General features: G+C 40.3%; 1 pseudogene; it reads right to left on the minus strand.

Annotated features, from left to right (window-relative positions):
• Positions 1 to 1,083: 1,083 nt before the first annotated feature.
• Positions 1,084 to 21,618, minus strand: part of LOC101543320 (26S proteasome regulatory subunit 4-like) — a 29,760-nt pseudogene continuing 9,225 nt past the window's right edge.

Raw genomic sequence — 21,618 nt, forward strand, 5'->3', positions numbered from 1 at the left:
AAAATAACATGTTTTGAAGTCATTTTATGTAAGTCACAATACTTAATTTCAATTATTAAAATATAAAATGTTAGTCTCAGAAACATTCTCAATAATTTGACTTTTAATAAAAGTTTTGAAAGATGGGTAGCTCTGGGGATATTTTAACTGATGAACTAGTAAAACCTGCCTCAATGACTTAAGTGAATTCAGACCTAAAATCAGATAAACCCCCTGGGTTTAGGCCATTGAGAATGCAACGACTGTTTCTATGTCATGTCCTTCCCCCAGAAGCCTATAAAAGGAAGACAACATGTAGGATGAACCCTGAACCAGAAATACTGCTTTAGATTAGTAAATACATTGGAGTGTGTTACAGAGGACCAGTCCACACAGGAATTTCCTGACCACCCTGGCCACCACTTGTCTGCATCCTGTCCTTTCTATAAGTAGACTTCTCTTTTATTTTACTGTGCAAATTCTGTCTTGTGAGTATACAAGCAAGATGATTCTCTAGGATGTGAGTCTGCCATCTTCCAGCTTACTAGCTTATTGCTAATAAAGCCCTTTCTCCAGCTTGTTGTTTATAACAGCTTTATGCCCTGTTTAGAAAAGAGTTTTACCTAGTTTTACAAAAGTTTTATTCTTAATAAGGTTATTCCTAGAAAATATGTTTCTACGAATAGTACGTGGGCAATATATCAAAAGTAAAGGGAATTATTAGGGCAAGGTCAGATTCCTGAGAGTCAGAACTTCCCAGTACATTTTCAGAATTACTATTCTTTTATTTGTTATAAACCTATTACATTTTGAGTCCATTAAAAAGCAATTTCACTTTATATATGAATATTTATGGATTTAATTTTTGGGAAAGACACTTTGTTATGAGAATACTATGCATGCTCGGTGGGCAAAGTTGGACCCACGGGGCTCCACAATCATATTCAGAAGGTTCGCAGACATTCTTACTAATAAACATCAAGTGGTAAGAGTCCCCCTGATCTTTTTTAAGATCAGAGTCCCCTGGACAACCTCCCCAATCCACCTCTTTCTCCCCCGCCCAGGCCTAGGACAATCAGTCTGTCTGTTCAAGGCCACTCCAGTTCACAAGAGATACACATCCTCAGGTGCGCCTTCCTTCTTTTAATTTTTTAATTTTAATGTTTTAAATTTTATTTTTATAAGTTGTTCATAGTAATTAATTACATTCAATATTTCAACACCAATCCCACCACCATGACATCTTCCCACCAACATTGATTTTAATTTTTCCACCACCACCCAAGTCTGCCCCAAAGGCAGATGCTAAATAATTTATTTTGTATTGTTTGTTATGAATAATTGACTAAAAATGATCCAAAAAGGTTTCCTTAGTGGACAGTGTGTGAAAATTGTATTTCATCTTGGAGCCATTAAACCCCTATATTAGAGGTCACTAACATGTTGGACGGTGATTGGGGGGTTCAGAGGCATCTCTGCAGTGTGTTGCTCTCTTTCAAGATTCATTTGTGAGTCTTCTTCCTGCTTTTTATACAGAACATCTCCTTTCAACTTTTTGAAATCTTCATTTGTCACTTCCATCCTCCATTCCCTCAAGGCCATCAGACTGGCTCCTGTACAGATTGCCTTGATGTCAGTCCTAGAGAGGTCATCTTTAGTCACGATTAAGTCATCCAGGGAGACATTGTCAGCCAGTGTCATCCTGTTTTTGTGGCTCTGGAAGATGTGCTTTTTGGTCTTCTCTGTTAGGCAGGGAGAAATCGATCTTCCTGTCAATGCGGTCTGGTCTGATCAGTGCGGGGTCAAGTCTCTATCCGGTTGGTGGCCATGATGATTTTCACATCTTCGGGATAATCACAGCTGTCTAACTGGTTCAGCAGTTCCAACATGTATCTCTGGATTTCTCGCTCCCCTCCAGAGTTGAAGTCATATCCTTTTGCCCCAATGACATCAATTTCATCAATAAACATGGTTCGTGTTCTTCTGTAACATGAAACAACTCCCATACAAGGTTGGGTCAGTCCCCAAGGTACTTCTGAATAAGCTCAGAGCAAACTACTCAGGAAAGTGACCAAGGTCTAGTTTGCTACTCCTTTGGCTAGTTAGGTATTTCCTGTGCCAGGGGGGCCATAGAGAATAACCCCCTTAGGGATCTTGGTGCCCATTTCTTCATAGTATTAGGGTGTGTGAGAGGAAGCTCCACGGATTCCTTAATTTCCTGGATTTGGTTGTCTAAGCCCCCAGTATAGGCATAGGTCTCTTGAGGTGCCTTCCCCACTGTAGGATAACATAGCTTCAGGTAGTTTAGGTTTATTGGGTTACTCCCGTCACAGTGCTCCCATTCCTCTGTGTTTATTTGTAGCTTCTTTCTTAGTGTTCTGTTGACTTGTAAATAATGTTTTTCTCTTCTCCTTGAGTCCTTCGCATAGTTTATTCAGAGCAAGTCCCTTTTGTATGGTCACAGGAAGACTTAACAAATGTTATGCTTTTGTAACCCAGGAGTCATTTGACTCTACATGATATTTTCCTCCACGTCATCTGTTCTCTTGACCTAAGCCTCAGCTGCCCTTACTTCCTAGCATCCCCAAAGCAGGGTCCCGACGTGGGACGAGAAGGACCCAGGGCAAGCAGTGAGTTGTGTGCTACCCTGGCATCGAGATGGGCCTGGCCAAAGTGCCTAATGCTTAACTATAAGTTAAGAGCTTGATCATGGAAAAATGCTGCCATGATCCAAACAGTGATAACTAGATTTGGACCCTGCTAGGGTGAGGAATGATTAATCTGGCCTGAGTGTTGTGGTCTGAGCCTGTGGCAAGATGTTCCCAGGAGAGCTGCCTTGCAAGCCTCAATGTATCCCTTGTTATGTCCATACAAAATTAACTAGCAGTCATATGTGAATAAGTTCTTGGACTAAGGAAAAGAAAAAAACCTTAAGAGTCAGGAAGGGCTTTGGAATGCCCTGTCCTCAGGAAAGGCTTTCTTATGTTGATTTTGCTACCTGGCTGGGTGTAGCCTAGAAGGCAAGGTGGGAGAGAGAAGGAGGAGGAGAGAGAGAAGCCAGAAAGAAGCAGCAGTTGGTCCAGAGAGAGGATGGAGCTGGGAGTGCGGGAGATGAGAAAGATGGAAGATTGAATAAACGGTAACTAATCAGCAACCAGCTTGGTCCTCATTCTTCTTTCACCTGTCCTTGGCCAATGGCCGTCCCGACCCAGTCCACACACAGCGGTTCCAGAGCACCGAACTTGGGCGGTGAGACAGAGCCGCCTGGAGAGCCCGCGAGTGCGCGCGCCCCTCGGCGTTCCTTAGTTTTTTACACCCCACCATCATCACGGTGACCAGGGTGTCTGCGTCATCCATCACCACCCCTATCAAGGCATACCCCTTATAGTTAAGCAAGATGAAACAGCCTGGATCCAACAGGCCCTTGTCCACGAAGGACAGAATGCTAATGTAGTGTTCCAAGCTCACATATGTGGACACGATGGCGTTGTTGTCATCTATGATCATCTATGATCTCCTGCAAGGTCCCAACAGGTACTTCGATCATCCACCTTTGATTTCTCCTCCTTTTGTTTTTCTTCTAGAAGTTTCATTTGTTCCTGATTTCGAATGAACCTTTTGTCCTTGAGAAGTTAGTCTTTGATTCTCTCCAACTTCAGTAATTTTAATCAGCAATGTGTGTGAGGGGTCACCAGTGGCAGTTTGCCGGCAGCATCTGGTTTTCCTCTTTTTTTCGCCCCCCACTTGAATTGGTACAGGAGGTTCATATTTCCTTTTCTTGTCCTTGCCATCTTTCTTGCTAACTCCCAGACCATGTCCTCAACTTTGGCTTTGACCTATCTTGTTCAGCTGCTAAGAATAGATTATTTTAATAGTGCACAATTAAAGAGGTAAGATTCCTTCATAACCTAAAAAAGTCTGTTTCAAGTCCCATTTGCTGTTAAAAAGTCTTACCTCTTTAATAATATATGTAAGCTGATTTCATATCTTTTTATTAGCCAAACAAGTTTCATATCTGAAAGAGAGTGAAAAAATACCTGCCATCGAGGCAGGCAGGAGGGGTGGGAGGAAAACTGGGGACATTGGTGGTGGGAAATGTACACTGATGAAGGGACAGGTGATGCAAAATGATTTGACTGAAATCCAAACATGAACAACTTTGTAATTGTGTATCTCACTGTGATTCAATTAAAAGAGAAAGTCAAGTTTCATTTTTTTCCGAAGGAAAAATTGTATGATTTCACCTACTCTCTATATGTTTTTCAGAAATAATTGTGCGCATATGTATAAACACATACACATATATATATATTTACATTACTATTCATTGTACATATAAATCTATGTGGGGCTTCACTCATCTTTCCACCTGCCAGAATATACATATGGTTAGACCGCATATACATATGTATGTGCATATGTTCAATCTTCTTTCCATCACCCACACAAATATCCATTAATATCTCCAGACATCTTCTTATATAAATATTTTTACAGTTATAAAATAAGATCAAGGTATGAAAAAAATTTTAAGTCTCAAGGATTGTTAGTGATACGTTAAGGACAAGATGATATCTCCAGAACTGTAATTCTCAAAACAATACTGGTGATATTGATACTCAGCTGGAATATAATTCTCATGTTCTGATTACAAGTTTCTTCTAATTCTACCACACTATAATGTCCCAAATAGGTATTTGATTACAAATTTACACTGAACCTTAGAAAACAGTGACTTGTGCTAGAGCTATTTTCTGTAATGAATACCCTGCTGTAAGATTCTTACTTGAGTTTTGAAATTTACTGATGGTTGCTTCCTACCCCATTTCCACCTAGGCATTTTTATATATAATCAATATGAGAACTTCCTATCAGTTATCAAGCAGTTTTTTCAAAAGTATTATCAAACTATTGTCTCTGAGTGACAGAGATTGTGTTAGTGTCAGAGGCACACATACACATACAAATTACAAATAACATTTTCTTTATGTTTAACCTACTCAATACCTAGATAGTAATCATTTTTGTTTGTTTACTACAGCAAATACACATATAGTTTATTGCATGCCTGATTATTACAACTAAATTGGGATTAAAGAACTAATCACTAATACAGTACAATTAAGTACTGCAAAGGGAATTTTTTCTTTAGTAAGAAATTTATATCTTTAAGCAAAGGACACTATTCACCCCTTTAACTTTAACTGAATTATTTACATTATTTCTTTTTCTTTGTGATGATATTCAGTCTATGAGTAACTGGACACTTCAATTAAACCAACTATTATGAAGGACATTAATAACTACTAGGGTTTCCTGGATAAGAGTAAACATTCACACTTACTTTGTAATACTAGTAGTTCAGCCTAGGAATGACAGTCATCAAGTTCACAATGTATTTTTCCTATGAAGAAAATATCTGCAGTACAAAATATCATACCCAGAAGTCTGAAAAGAAGATGTGGTGATCTAGTGATTCTGTTCTCATACTTGCTGAGATTCAATTTGGAGGGGTAAGATTGAATTTCAAAGCTAAAGTTAAACAAAGCATTGAACAAATGTCAAAAGGATGGCATAGACTTATATACTTCATGGTAACACGAATAAAGTTACTATCCTTCCATCTCTTTTGGAACAAATGCAAGAAAGCCTGCTGTGGAACCTGAACCAAGCAGTGACCATGAATTTACAAAGCTTCTTAAACTACTAACTTGTATACTGAGATTGAATTTTTGCCCTGCCATTAAACAGATGTCTACAGAGGGATTTTCCCCTAAAGTTTGTAGTTTTATATTTCAAAATAATTATTTCCTCACTCTATAATTAGATGTAAAGTCTTATATATAAAAAATTGAGTGGAAGGAACATTTCTTTATTAATGCTGATATTAAACTGGATAGCCTAAAAATTTTAATGATAAGGTAACTCTTTTTGTAAAGTTAAACACTAGATATCAGAGGAAATGCTCGCCTGTCCTTCACCAACTACAAGACCAAGATGACTGCCCTCTGACGTCCTGATGGATCATCACATCTTCCAGAAGGGCAATGGCGGGGATTATTCATGACTTCTACTTGGATGTCTTCAACAGCCACGTCCACCTGCCCACACACCAAATTTCGCAGGATGGATATGTTGTTCTCAACATCCTCCCTTCTGAAATCTGACACGCCATTTTGTCCATAAAGATGTGTACAGCACCCGGTCCAGACAAGGTCAGACCCGAACACCTGAAGACTCTGCCGCCAGTACTCGTCAACACACTGGCTTAGCTCTTCACACGCTACCTGTCCGAATGCAAGGTTCTGTCCCAATATATTTAATGTATGCAACTCTTTTCAGTTTGGGGAGAAAAGGTACCATCATCAAGGCACTATACTTACCAATCTCTTACAAAATTTCTTCCAGCCATCTTTATTATAATTTTTGTGTATCTAGTAAGATCTACCTTAGTAAATTTTAAGTACACAGCAGAGCCTTTTAAGCAATCTACCCTACAGAGTAAACATACACATCTAACTTGTTTATTTATATAACTGAACTTTTGTACTCTATGACTATAAGCTCCCCTTTTCCTTCTCTCCAACACTCACTTAGTTCCTAGAAAACACCATTGTACTCTTCCTCTATGACGTTGACTATTTTAGAGTCCACAAATAAGTGAGATCATATGTTATTTCTGTTACTGTAACATTTGTAACCTTTAATTGTAAAGAGTTTAATGTTGAAATAGGAAATCAATGAAATGACAGAACTTTTAACTAGTACAAGATTTATATTATTCTTGTTGAAACTCATGTGCAAATAATAATGTATTATAACTCAATCAAAAATACTGATTCAAAATTGTTCCAATTGGTTTTGTTACCTAAGACCTCATAAAAAGTTAGCATGCATGAGTAATATATTGAAAATTGACAGGAATCTTTATATTTCTGGCCCCTATTTCCAGATATCATTAATTATTTTATATAGTCTAGGAACCAGTAATCTGCATTTTATAGGCAATATGGGAAATTTGGATGCAATATTTCCCACATAGTTTGAGAAACTTTTTCTTGAGCAAAAAAAAACTTATATTCCAATTTATACAGAATACATCTAGTATATTCATACTATCCTGTGCAGTTATTAATAGCACAAATTTTTTGCAGAAGTGTACTGAGTTAGAGGTAAGCTGCACAATCATCTTAGGCTTCAGACACAAGACCATTAAGTGTAGGATAGCACAGAAACCAAAGAAGTTCTTGAAAACTGTAAAGCATAAATTAAAATAAACTGGTACAATTACAGAAGTGTAAAATCTTCCAAATATACCTAAATGTTACTTCTCCTAGAATCTATTGTGCCAAAGGAACTTCAGAAAATCACTTAGCCATTCAACCTAGTTAAAGCCTCTATATAAACTCTTGAGTTTCTGCCACGTGGATGAAGATATCTTTGTTTTTTATTGTGACCTGACACAAGCTTTCTGCAAAATTGGAGACTGGACCAAATGAGTTTGCTGTTCAGACGTGTTCAGGGAACTGGTTTGTGTGAGATTCATGTGCCTCCTAGCATTTGAATTATATAGTTGGGCGACAAGGGCAGGGCAGACCTAAATGACATGGCAAACACCCTACCTACTGTACAATTGCTCCAGTCATTCATATTGTATTTTTTAAAGGTTTTATATATCCTTTCCCCCTTCCTACTTTTATTATTGTAATAACGGTGATCATGATCATGTTGTCATGCTTGCACACTCAACTTTTATGCTTACAGAAGGTTGTATTCCTTTAGCTGTGGCTCCCCTGAAAATTTTGGCTGCAGAGCTCACCAAGGGTTGCTGTGATGCTCTTGCAGATGCTCCACATGAGTCCCACTTTCTGGCTTTCATGTTTGTACATCTTTTGAGTTGTGGGGCTTTAGAGACATTAAGACCTTTTCTTGCAATGGTCAGGAACCTCTGACCATAGGGTTGCTTGAAAGGACTTGTACTACCAGAAAGTGCGAACAGTAGCCATTGCCAGGAGAAAAGCTACCAGGATCATGCTTAGTGTGTGTAACTGTCCCCAGGATGGAATTCATGACCTTAGGTTCGCAAGGGGGTTCAGTGAGCTATTCCTCTGGGCTAAGATAAGAAAGCCATGTCTGAAGGAGACTGGATTTGAATCACCAATTACAGGAAACTATCTGATCAGAAACATATCTCTTGTTATATTAATGAAAAAATAGACACTATTATTTAAAACTTCTGAGATTTTAGCAATCATCTGTTATGCCTCTACTTCTATTTAAATATATACAAACCTGTGGAGATTTTACTTTCAAGATTTCAAGATCTTGGGTAGGGATGGTTCTACTTTCTACACAAGTTTTAACTCTTGGGATAAATAAGGGTTTGGGAATCTCAGATCTTTCCTTGAAAGAATTCTACTACTCATATTAAGAAGATCTAACATACCCTCTACAAAATTCTTCAAATTCTTTCATTTAATAATTTCCTGGGGGATATTAATTCCTACTAGATATGCTAATATATTCAAACTCATTAAAAGTTTTTATTGAGATTACTCTATTTTTCAATTAATATATGCTAAAATTATTAATCAAACCATTCAAGGTAGATTGATCTCTGGGCTAAAAACTCTGAGACCTTTTTGGAACTGGCATGCAGATCCCCTCCCTTCTGACAAAGCCCAACAATCACTTCAATCAACCTCCTCTGTCATATCAATGGCCCAACTTCATAGCTTCTGAAGTACACAGCCACAAAAGCTCCTCCAAATTTTACACTATTAACAGAGTATGAGCACAGCAAACCTGATGGGGAAGACACATAGAATTCCACTAACCTCAATGAGCAAAAAATATAACACAGAGGGCTCAGCACCCAACAGCTCAGTAAATCCTCAATAACTTTAGTAATTCCATTGTGAGGATGTTCAATGAAGTCAAAGAAACAATGTCAAAGTTAGTCAGCAAAATCAGCAAAGCACAAGAGAGTATGAGCCATGAAATGAGAAAGCTACAAGGAGAAATGAATGAAGAGTATGGTGATATAAAAAACTCAATAGAAGCTCTGAACAGCAGATTAACAGCAGCTGAGCAAATGATCAAAGAGCTCCAAATTAACATGAAGGAAACTTCTAGAAAACAAAAAACGGAAAATTAAAAATAATTGACAAAGTAATGAAAAGCCTATCAGAGAAGTGTGAATTAAAGAGAAATCATATAAGACTCATGAGAGTCCCTGAAGAACAGGAATGGAAATTTGATTAAGACACAATCGTTAATGAAATCAATAATCAGAATTTCCAGGAGTTGAAGAATACGCACACTATGTTCCAAGAGACCTGAAGGGTCCCAACAAAAATAGGTTTAACTAGGAAAACTCCAAGACATTTTGTACTCAAAATGACAAATTCCATAGTGATGGACAGAATATTGAAAAAACAATGACAAAAAAGTTGAACGCACATACAAAGGAAAACTGGTAAGACCCGTGGCAGATATATAAGATGAGTTTCTATAAGCCAGAAGAGAATAGAGGGTTTTAGTACAAAAGTTCAATGAAATAAAGACATAACTTAGAATGCCTTATCCAGCTAGATTATCATTCAGATTTAAAGGAATGATATAGAGCTTCAGCGCCAGGCTACAACTTATGGAATTCATAGCTGTAAAACCAGGTTTACAAGAAGCATTAAAGGAGCTTCTTTAAAGAACAGGAGAAACATCCCAGTACTAGCACTGAAGAGGGCACTCACTCATGGTGCTTGTGGTAGCCCTCTAATAGATTAAGAAAGGAATGTTTACTCAAAGCTTGAAAGAGGATTTTACATATTTTAATAATAAATTAATATATCATTTATATTGAACATTCTAGGTTTTATCAGTTTTATATACATTTTATTACAATCTATAACTTACTAAACACAAAAAATATGTATGATAAGTTTCTGATATATGATCAATATATATCTTTTTAAAGATAAAGTATTATATTTATATCCCAGAGGAGCAAAAAAGTATAGTCGAAATGACATCTGCACTTATATGTTCATTGCAGCACTGTTTACAATAGCCAGAATCTGGAAAAAACCCGAGTGCCCTAGAACAGATGACTGGTTGAAGAAACTTTCGTACATCTATACAATGGAATACTATGCAGCTGTTAGAAAAAAATGAGGTCATGAAGTTTGCATATAAGTGGATCAGCACGGAAAGTATCATGCTAAGTGAAATGAGTCAGAAAGAGAGAGACAGACATAGAAAGATTGCACTCATCTGTGGAATATAGAATAATAGACTAGGAGTCTAACACCCAAGAATAGTAGAAATAAGTACTAGGAGGTTGACTCCATGGCTTGGAGGCTGGTCTCTCATTCTGGGCAACTCAGAGAAGGGAACACCAAGTAAAATGTGGTTGGAGGTCATGCGGGGGAGGGGCAACGTGTGCCGAATGTAGACTAGAGACTGAACACAATGGCCGTTCAACACCTTTATTGCAAACCACAACACTTAATCAGAGAGAGAGAACAAAAGGGAATACCCTGCCATAGTGGCAGTGTGGGGTGGGGGGAGACGGGACTGGGGAGGGTAGGAGGGATGCTGGGTTTACTGGTGGTGGAGAATGTGCACTGGTGAAGGGATGGGTTATCGAACTTTGTATGGGGGAAACATGAGCACAAAAATGTGTAAATCTGTAACTGTACCCTCACGGTGATTCACTAATTAAAAATTTAAAAAAATAAAAAAAGATAAAGTATTATACTTTTATAGGCCTATTTATATTTTCCTTTTTATATTTTCTGAATTCTTTATATTCTGCCTAAATTTCCTCTATTTGAGGGCTTTACTTATTCAATGAAAATTCCAAAACATGTTAAAAAAAACTAAAAATAAATACTATTACAGTCAAGGCATGATGATTACCACAATGAGACACAAGAACAAAATTAATGAATGCAATATACTTTAGATACCGGAGTTATAAACTTATGTAAATAAACAAGAATGAGCATTAGATTAAATTGTATTACATGACTTGAATTTGTTTGTTTACATAGGATAAAATCATAGCAATCATCAGGAATTGACTTTTATTAGTTTATATTCTGTTAATTTCATTTGCTGTTTTGTTGGAGCAAGCAATATGAAGTAAATTTGTTATGTGCCTGTTAAGTGGGCAAGATTGGAGGGAAACCAGGGAAATTGCTGGAGATAAGTCCACACACGTAGTGGATTTGGTGTTGGAAAATTGCATGCCGGAAACAACTGTATTATGAACAATTTTGTAAATCACAGTATTATACTAAAAGTAAAAATTTAAAAATAAATTAAAATTATGTAAGTAACTCTTTAATAGATAACGTTAGTGGGAGGACATGTATAAATTGGTACAGAATTTTCGTGGTAGCTCCATTTTTTCCTCTTTTGACCAGGATCTCACCATTCTACAAGGAAGTGATCATTGACATAAAGAGAGGGGTTCAGGAGGGCAATACCATTTCTCTGAAACTCTTCAGTGCCACTCTCAAGAGCGTCATGCGACGACTGGAATGGGAAGGAATGGGAGTGAAGATAGACTGTCGGCAACTACACCTGCTCCCCTGCGCTGATGACATCGTTCTCATAACGCCAAACATTAGCCAAGTGGCACAAATGCTGGCCAACTTCGACCGCGAGTGTGGAAAGGTTGGACTGCAGCTGAACCTCAACAAGACAATGCTCATGAAAAACGAACTAGTCCCTGATGTTCCATTTGCTCTCAATGGAACAAACATCTTCAAATATACCAGCTTTATGTACCTGGGTCTAAAATCTAACATGAGGAATGACTTGGCGCCAGAACTGCCCAGGAGGAAGAGAGCAGCGTGGAATGCCTTCAAGAGCGTCGAAGAAGTGATTAAGAGGATAAAGACCTCCGACTCCGGGCACGTCTTTTCGATTCCACCATTCTTCCTGCGCTTATGTACGCCTCAGAGACCTGGGCCCTATGCAAACAGGATGAGAACGCTATTCGAGTATCCCAAAGAGGAATCAAAGGAGCTATGCTAGGAGTATCAGTCTCACTCAAGTGAGAGAAGGAATCTGGAGTTCCAACCTCCATTGACGGTCAAGAATCAGGGATGCTGTCTCATTCGCCAAGACATCAAAAATCAGGCCGGACATGTAATGCGATTCAGAGACGACTGCTGGATTAGAGCTGTTACCAACTGGATTCCACACGACGTCAAAAGACCACAAGGCCGCCCACCTACGAGATGGTCAGACTTCGTTAAAACCCCGAATGAGTGGTTTGAGGCTTTCCCTGTTCCTGTGTGGGCAGATATCATTGGGCTACACTAGCACGCGACAGGGACAAATGGAGACTTTACTGGTACCTGCTCGAGCAAATCGAAGATCAACGGGAAGACAAGTGATACAAGTGAAGTGACGTGACAAGAACAAAGAAAATATTTTGCCCTGTTACTATTTAAGTTGGAGACGATTAGGGCAGGGGGCAGGGAGGTAGCTCAGAAAGCTGCTGCTCACATTTTGTATTCAGGAGACCTATACTTGGTCCCTCGATACCTAACACCCCAAGTACCAAGCCAAGAGTAGCCCCCAAGTATCACTGGTGTGGCCCCCAAATAAAAATACACTTTAAAGGCCCTTAACCTGGGATAGTTCAGAGGTTATGGTACTTGCCATACCACCAACCTCAGTTCAGTCCATGGTACAGCCTGTGATCTCTGAGCACAGTCAGGTATGTCTTCTCTGCCCACCCGCACTGCCACATCCAATCCCCCCAAACCGGCCCTTACTCTATAGCATGGAAAGATGAAGCTTAGATTATATTTATTTAATTTTTTTTAAATTTTAAATTTTATTGAATCACCATGAGATAGTTACAAGCTTTCACGTTTGGATTTCAATTTCACAATGATCAAACACCCATCCCTCCACCCGTGCACATTCCCCACCACCAATATCCCGGGTATACCCCCCTTTTCCACCCTCCCCCTGCCTCAAAAGTAGACAATATTCCCCATACTCTCTCTCTACTTTGGGGCATTATAGCTTGCAACACAGACACTGAGAGGTCATCATGCTTGGTCCATTATCTACTTTCGGCATGCATCTCCCATCCCAACTGGTTCCTCCAGCCATCATTTTCTTAGTGATCCCTTCTCTATTCCATCTGCCTTCTCCAGTAACGTCTCCATTGTGAGACTCGTTGTTACTGTTTTTGGCATATCGAATATGCCACGGATAGCTTGCCAGGCTCTGCCGTGCAGGCAGGATACTCTCGGTATCTTGCCGGGCTCTCCGAGAGGGGTGGAGGAATCAAACCTGGGTTGGCTGCGTGCAACGCAAACGCCCTACCACTGTGCTATCGCTCCAGCCCACATATACATAATGGAATGTTAATCAGCCACAAGAAAATATAAAGTCATGAAATTTGCTGCTACATGGGGAGACCTGGAGAGTGATGTACTGAGTGAAGTGAGTCAGAGGGAGCGGAACTGACACAGAATGGTCTTTCTCATATGAGGGATATATAAAAACAAATTGGTAGACTAAAGAATACCCAAAGATAATGGAACAAAGAAGATGAGAAGTGGTATTCTGTAGAAAACATGCTACTTGAGGGGCCTAGGGATTAGGGAAGAGAAAAGGCAACATCTATGGCTGAGGGAAGCATTAAACCCGGAGGAGGAGGGTGGTGCTGAAAAGTGGTAACGTTTAAGAATCTCCCAGGACAGCAGGGGGAGAGCCCCGGCGGCTGTCCCCATCAGCGCCCAGGTTTGGGGGTGGTTCCGAGCCGCTCACCCAGCTAGGGAGGCCCAGGCCATGGGGCAGACAGAAGAAGAAACAAGGGCCTAACCGGTTGATTGATCAGTTGCAGTTTATTCCATTCTCTCCACGCGCCTGTTCCAGTCTCTCTGAGCTTCCCATTCTAGTCTCACACTGCCCCTCATTCCCGTCTCCTCCTGTGCCCCTTAATGATGGGCCTCGAGTGTCTCACCTATGATTTATTTGCTGTTATAGTGTACTGACACTGTGTACTAATTTATGTAATTAGACAAGTACTGTAAGGGATTACAAAGGCCTTTAATTTGCAGTTTGAAACATTGCCCTCAAGCAAAGCTTGTTATGTTGTACTTAAAGGCCTTGAAACCTGGCATTCGACTCGGCTTCCATATGATAGAAAGTTTTTTCATTTCCAGAATAGGGAGATTCCATCCATACTGAAATTTGCTCTAGCAAGTAATTTTTCTCCATAATCAGTTAATCTAGAGTTTTCAAAATGTCTCAGTTGCCTTTATATCACTATTCACAGATGGATCATGCAATTTCATATTCGGCAATGAATAAGTAATCCTTTGCATAACCCCAGACTAGCAGTAAAATCAGAATTATAGCCATATGCAACAATTTCCTTCAAAACCACAGATTTTGGTCAGAATCAACATAGTGCTAAGAAGGATTGATTAAGATCTGGTCTGCAATCCAGATCATTTGGAAATGTCTTCACATCTGATTGTATGAGCAAGGAACAGGAATGGTATACTCTGAGGTCGTCACAGACTGGAGAAGTAAATAAGTATCAGTTGAGAAAAAGTAGAGATACCTTTATCAACACTACTCACACCTCCGATACATAAAGGAAAATAGAAAAAAACATGAGACTACAGAAGCCATTGTTAAATAAATTTTTTTAACACAGCAGACACTGGGAGGTGGGGGAAGATACTTGGGAAAGTATCCAGAGATGTCAGAATAAAACAAACGGATATGGATTTAATTTCAGCCTTTTCCATTGAAAAGAGATAAAGAGATAAGGTCTTCCAGGGGAAAAAACCCTGAAGGAAGATGATTATTTTTAAATGTGTTTTTTAAAGTGACATTTGTCCTGCCTTCACTGCCCAACTCAAAATTAATCTTTTACCCAAAACTTAGTTTGAAATTGAAGATTTTAGTTTCCCTTCATGTTATACTCCCTTTTTTTTTTGATTTTTGGGTCACATCCGGCAAAGCACAGGGGTTACTCCTGGCTCATGCACTCAGGAATCACTCCTGGCGGTGTGTGGGGGACATATGGGATGCTAGGAATTGAACCCGGGTTGGCCGCGTGCAAGGCAAACGCCCTACCTGCTGTACTATTGCTCCAGCCCCTATACTCCCTTTTTGAAGTTTTGTTTATCTTGCTGATTTTGATGGAGCAGATCATGTAATAGTTCCTGTCACTTTGTTCTGCAAGGCATGGGCCTTGCTGACAAGTAGTAACTATCACTAATTTGCTTATATTATTTATTTGGGGTCACACTTGACTGTCCTTAGGGCTTACTCTTGCGTCTTTTCTTGGGGATTACTCCTGGCAGAACTCAGAGGACAATATGCAATTCCAACTACCAAACTAGGATCACCTGTATGAAAAAGCTTAGTGCCTTGACCCCTGTATTATCATGATTTTCTAATTTCGTAGTGTTTAATTACTTTTAATTTTATTTGTTGACTATTCATGGTGTTCTCATAGTGGGAATATTTCTAGCGGATTTCGTATGAATGGAGTCATGATGAATAAAACAGCACAATTAAATCAAACAAGAGGGGAAATGATATTAGCAAGAAGTTATTGATAAGATATATGAAGTTGTTACTGCAGTAACTTTCTTCTATGATTCTTGCTTTCAAATAGCTAAAATGTTTTACTCTGGGACTAAAAAAAAAATCCCTCCATTTCATAAAGTCCCAAGTTCTGGTGGAAGGATTGAGTCACATGTATTAGGCTGTTGTGGGAACCAAACCAGGGCTGGTTGCATACAAGAAAAGTGACTTAACCCCTGTACTATCTCTGACGCTTATAGGGTTTGAGACTTTACAGCACAATGACACAAGAAATATTCTTGTATTCCAAAATACCACATCATAATATTAGCAATCACTGTATCACTGTCATCCCATTGTTCATCGATTTACTTGAGTGGACACCAGTAATGTCTCTATTTCTCCCAGCCCTGAAATTTTAGCAGCCTCTTCTTACCTATCTTTCCCAAAGATTGGAGGCTCTTTCAGGGTCAGGGGAATGAGACCTATCATTACTGTTTTTGGCATATCGAATACACCACGGGTAGCTTGCCAGGCTCTGCCCGTGCGGGCAGGATAATCTCGGTAGCTTGCTGGGCTCTCTAAGAAATATATACATATATATCACGCTCACGATAGCCCGTTAATCACCGATTTCTCGGGCGGGCCCAGTAACATCTCATTTGTCCATTCCCTGAGATCTTAGAAGTCCATCTGGACTTGGCCCTCCCAAGGATGTTGCACTGGGGGCTCTTCAGGGTCAGGGGAATGAGATCCAGCTTGTTACTGGATTTTGCATATAAATACACCATGGGAAGCTTGCAAGGCTGTCCCATGGGGGCAGGAATCTCTCAGAAGACTGCCAGTTTCTCCCAGAGAGAGAGAAGCAGGCTAAAGATATCTCGCGGCCGTGCGCTTCTGAGAGCTTGCTTTTAAGTCTCTCTGGATGTTGGCCGTTGATGGGATTACACACACCTGGGTTCCTCTGCCGGTACCTTCATGCATGAGGCCTGTCCGAACGTGTGGAGAGGGGCCTCCAGCATGGCTGCAGCTAGGTTCCAGTGGTCCTCAGCTGCCGGGAGCTCTGCTCGGTGTGGGGAAGGAAGCTGGAGCCCATCCCCTCTGAGGGGCCCCGGGCAAGACAGCCAGGCATGCGGGCAAGAGGAGACTCTCTCTCTCTCTCTCTCTCTCTCTCTCTCTCTCTCTCTCTATATATATATATATATATATATATATACATATATATATTACTTTCTATGATTTGTTGCCTACTGTCTGAACTCCATCAAATATGGTGTGGTAATTATGGAAAATGGGTAGAAATTGTCTTATAATGTGTTGCACAGCCGCGAATATTAGGAAATTATACTCTCTTAATATTAGCAAATAATACACAAAAGTGTGATAAACTTAAGAATGTTCAGAGGAGGCATGACACATAAAATGTAATACCTGCCAATACTGTCTGCCTTAGTACATACTCTTCACAATACACGCTGGCAAATAATACATGCATAGCACATAGATTTCCAATATATACTTTTGCCACTAGGTGGTACTCAGGGTACACATTAGATATTACATGCTTAAGTAACTTCATCCTGCAAAGACCAAAATTTAGCTAGAAATGATTGAGCTTTAAAGAACTTTTCAGAAGGGACTGTGGGGCTAGTAGGAAAGACTATTAACATGATAAAAAGGATACCTAGTTATAATATTAGTTATGGTGTTTGAGGTTAACACACATGCGAAAGAGATAAGGGTCCCGATTTCCAAATTCTTTTTTTTCCCACTTATTAGCCATTTTCTTATTTTTTTTAAATTTATTTATTTTTTAATTAGTGAGTCACAGTGAGGGTACAGTTACAGATTCACACATTTTCGTGCTTGTTTTTTCCTCATGCAATGTTTGAGAGCCCATCCCTCCACCAGTGTCCATTCTCCACTACCAATGAACCCAGTATTCCTCCCACCCCCCCAATCCCATCCCCCACCCTACCCCGCCTCTGTGGCAGGGCATTCCAATTTGTTCTCTCTCTCTCTTTTTGGGTGTTGTGATTTGCAATAGGGGTATTGAGTGGTCATCATGTTCAGTCTCTAGTCTACTTTCAGCACGCATATCCCTTCCCACGCGGGACCTCCAATCACATTTTACTTGGTGTTCCCTTCTCTATCTGGGATGACTTTCCCCCAGCATGTGAGGCCAGCTTCCAAGCTGTGGAGCCAACCTCCTGGTATTATATACTACTATTCTTGGGTATTAGTCTCCTACTCTGTTATTTTATATTCCACAGATGAGTGCACCGATTTCCAAATTCTAAAAAAAAAAAAATCGGGTTGTTGGTATAAAAGGTTGGCATTTGTGGAGCCATTTCTAGTTTTTATTTTCACTTTTTGTTTGTTGTTTTGAACCACACCCAGCTTTACTAAGGGCTCTGTGTTAAAACATGACTCCTGGCAGAACTCAGGGGACCATATGAGATGCTCAAGATCAACTCCAAACCAATTGTATGCAAAGCAAGTGCCCTACCCACTGTATTTATCTCCAGCCCCTGTGGAAGTAATTATTAGATTGATCCATGGGAAGCCATTACAGAGAAACCCACCTTGAACTTGGAAACACACTTGGACATGAAAAAGCTTTAAAGAAACCATCAAGCAAACAATGTTTGAGAAGTCCTGTACACAAGGACTATTTATAATGCACAGTTGGCCTACTGATTCTACATCAGTGACCGATTTTGTCTTCCCAAGAATCATTTAAGCTTGTTAACTCTACTCTACTTTTTAATGACTTGCCTCATCTTCCCTTCCCATAAAAACTTCTAAGTTTTGTGTCTCCTGGAACACATTTTAGGTTCCATTGTGAGTGCTAGCAGTTTTAGTCAGACATGCTTTAGGGAGGAAGAAAGAGACTCATTACTCAGAGGGATTCTCCCAGGGCCTGCCAGGATCCTAACCATTAATTATGATAAATTGCCTAGAACCAGGTATGGTATTCTTAAGTCTAACAGTGCCTCAAATCAGGATGCCTATGGATTAGGGTACCCTGAAGGGAGCAGCAGACTACCTGGCACAAGACTTCCCCTTTCAGAAGAAAATGCTCCAAATGGGGAGTAAAGGGATAATCAGTTAACACCTCCCCCCGCCCCCCTCCCCACACACAGCATGACTCAGGATGCTACTTCCCTCACTAGGGTTAGCCTCCTCCAAATGCCTCTATCCTGTATTTTTCTTTCCCATCTATTTTCAATAAAATTTCTATCTCTCCATCCTGCTTTAGGTCTCCTGAGTGAATTCTTTCCTCTCAGGAGACAAGAGGAAAGGACTGACACACAATGCCTACATCACAATAACTTCAGGAATAGTGGTAATATTGTCTAAAGCTGTCCTCCCCAAACTGTATCTCTTTGATGTAATAAAAATGTGCCTAAAAGTTCTGTCTCAGAGGTGTTTACCTGAGAGTAAAACTGTGATTTTTTAAAAAAAAAATCCCTAAGTTAAACTACTGGCAGATCATGTGGCTCGTAATGCTATGAAATGGGAGGCAGAGGAGGCAGAGGGATAGTATGACAGATAGAACACTGGTCTTGCAAGCAGCTAGCCCAGGATAGATCCCCAGAGGAACACTGCCAGCATTCTAGGAACACGTTTTGAGAATACTTGGAGGGGAGCCAGAAATCAAAACCAAAACCAAACCCAGAAAGTCCAGTAATGTTATAAAGAGCCCATATAGAAAATGGATCTGTGATGCATTTTTAGTCCAGATTCAAAAACGGAATTAGTGGGGCTGAGGAAATAGCGCTAATGAATGCATTTTGTGTGCTGAAGGCCCCGAGTCTGATCCCTAGTGCCACATAGTTTCTTATAAACCACTGTGTGGCCTTGAGGTCCCCTGAGTACTGGAGCCTGGTAGCCCCTAGTACCTCCAGACGGTACAGCACTATATCACTGGTCCAAGCACCCAACTTTCAGGTCTGCATTGCCAGACCTTGTCTTACTATGCTGCCATGAGTTATCCTGATACCTGAGCCGGCTGGGGAGACTCCCTCCACAAAACAAGTGAATAAGAATAAGCAAAAATTGAATTTGTATATTCAAAAGACTATGTTTCTTTTCTTTGTTCTTCGGAGTGGGGATGGACCAAACCTGGGAGTACTCAAGAGGCTATTCTGGCCTTGTGCTTGGGGGCTGCTCCCATAGTGCTCCAGGGACCATTTGGTACCAAACATGGAACCTGGTCTTACTGCAGGCAAAGTATGTACTCCAGCCCAATGGCTAAACCCCTGAGGTCAAAGACTGGGTTTTCTAAAACGTCACAATATCAGGAAAGAAAATATGATGATTAAGAAAGGGGTAGAAAAGCCAGCACTATAGTACAGTGGGTACTATAGTACAACTAGTACATTTGCCTTGCATGTGACTGACCTGCTTTTCTACCTCTGGTATCTCTATGGTCCCCCAAGACCACCAGGAGTAATCCCTGAGCCCAGAGCGAGGGTAAGCCCTGAGCACTTCCAGGTGTGGCCTCAAAAAAAAAACCAAAAGCAAAAAAAGAAAGGGGCAGAACTGAGTGATGTCAATGATAGCAGACCTAGACATCTAAAGTAAATTGTAGAGTTTGCTGGAGAAATAAAACGCCAGCATTATTTTAATGCCTAGTGTCTGAATTTTAAGCAATTAAAAGTAAATTTTAAAAGACTGAAGATTTTTCTTCCATTAATCTCAAGAAAACTAATCCCCAAAGAGAGAATGTGGGAGCAAGACCAAGTATAATACATATAAGAACATTATAGCCAGCAGGACATATGCTTAATTATAAAATAATACTCTATGTCAGGATAAGAAAATTTTAAGGCATTTTTACAAACTTACATTAACCAGCAGGACCATCATGTTGTACACGAAGGGAGACATCCACGACATTGGCAACTATCACTTGATCTGCCTGTTATCCGTCATCTACAAGTTATTCACTTGAGTCATCCTGAATAGGATTGGCAAAACACTAGATGAAGGACAACCATGCGGACAAGCTGGGTTTGAAAAGGATTCAGCACGATCGACCATATCCACACAGTGACCAAGCTCATTGAGGTTTTGCGAGAGTTCAAGATGCCACTCCGTCTAATGTTCATTGATTTAGAGAAGGCCTTTGATTCTGTTAAGACTGTAGTGGTCATCGAAGCCCTAGCCAAACAGGGAGTTCAAACTCAGTACATCAAGATCCTCCGTGAGCTGTATTACAGATTCACCAGCAGTATCTCACCATTCTACAAAGAAGTGTTCATCAGTGTAAAGAGAGGGGTTTGGCAGGGCGACACCATTTCACCCAAACTCTTCAGTGCCACCCTCAAAAACATCAAGCAATGACTGGAATGGGAAGGAATGGAAGTGAAGATAGAAGGTTGGCAACTATACCACCTCCGCTTCACTGATGACATTGTTCTAATAACACCAAATATCAGCCAAGTGGCATGAATGCTGGCTGACTTTGACTGTGAGTGTGGAAAGGTCACACTGCAGCTGAACCTCATGAAGACAATGTTCATGAGAAATGGGCTAGTTCCGGATGTTCCATTTGTCCTCGACGGAACAAACATCTCGGAATGCAGCAGTTTTGTATACCTAGGTCGAGAACATGACAAATGACCTAGCACCTGAATTGCACAGGAGGAAGAGAGCAGCATGGAACATCTTCAAGACCAACGAAGAAGTGGTTAAGAGGATGAAGAACCTCCGGCTCTGGGCACATCTTTTCAACTCCACCGTTCTTCCTGCATTAACATACACCGCAGAGACCTAGGCCCTAGGCAAACAGGATGAGAACGCTATTCGGGTATCCCAAAGAGGAATGAAAAGAGCTATGCTTGAGTATCACATTTCACTCAAGAGAGAATGAATCTGGAGTTCTGATCTCCATCCACGATCAAGAATCTGGGACGCTGTCTCATTTGCCAAGGCGTTGAAAATCAGATAGGCCAGACACTTAATGCGATTTAGAGACGACCACTAAACTAGAGCTGTTACTGACTGGATTCCACGGGACGTCAAAAGACTGAATGGCCATCCACCATC

The sequence above is a fragment of the Sorex araneus genome, chromosome X (genome assembly GCF_027595985.1).
Source record: "Sorex araneus isolate mSorAra2 chromosome X, mSorAra2.pri, whole genome shotgun sequence".
Lineage (NCBI taxonomy): Eukaryota > Metazoa > Chordata > Mammalia > Eulipotyphla > Soricidae > Sorex > Sorex araneus.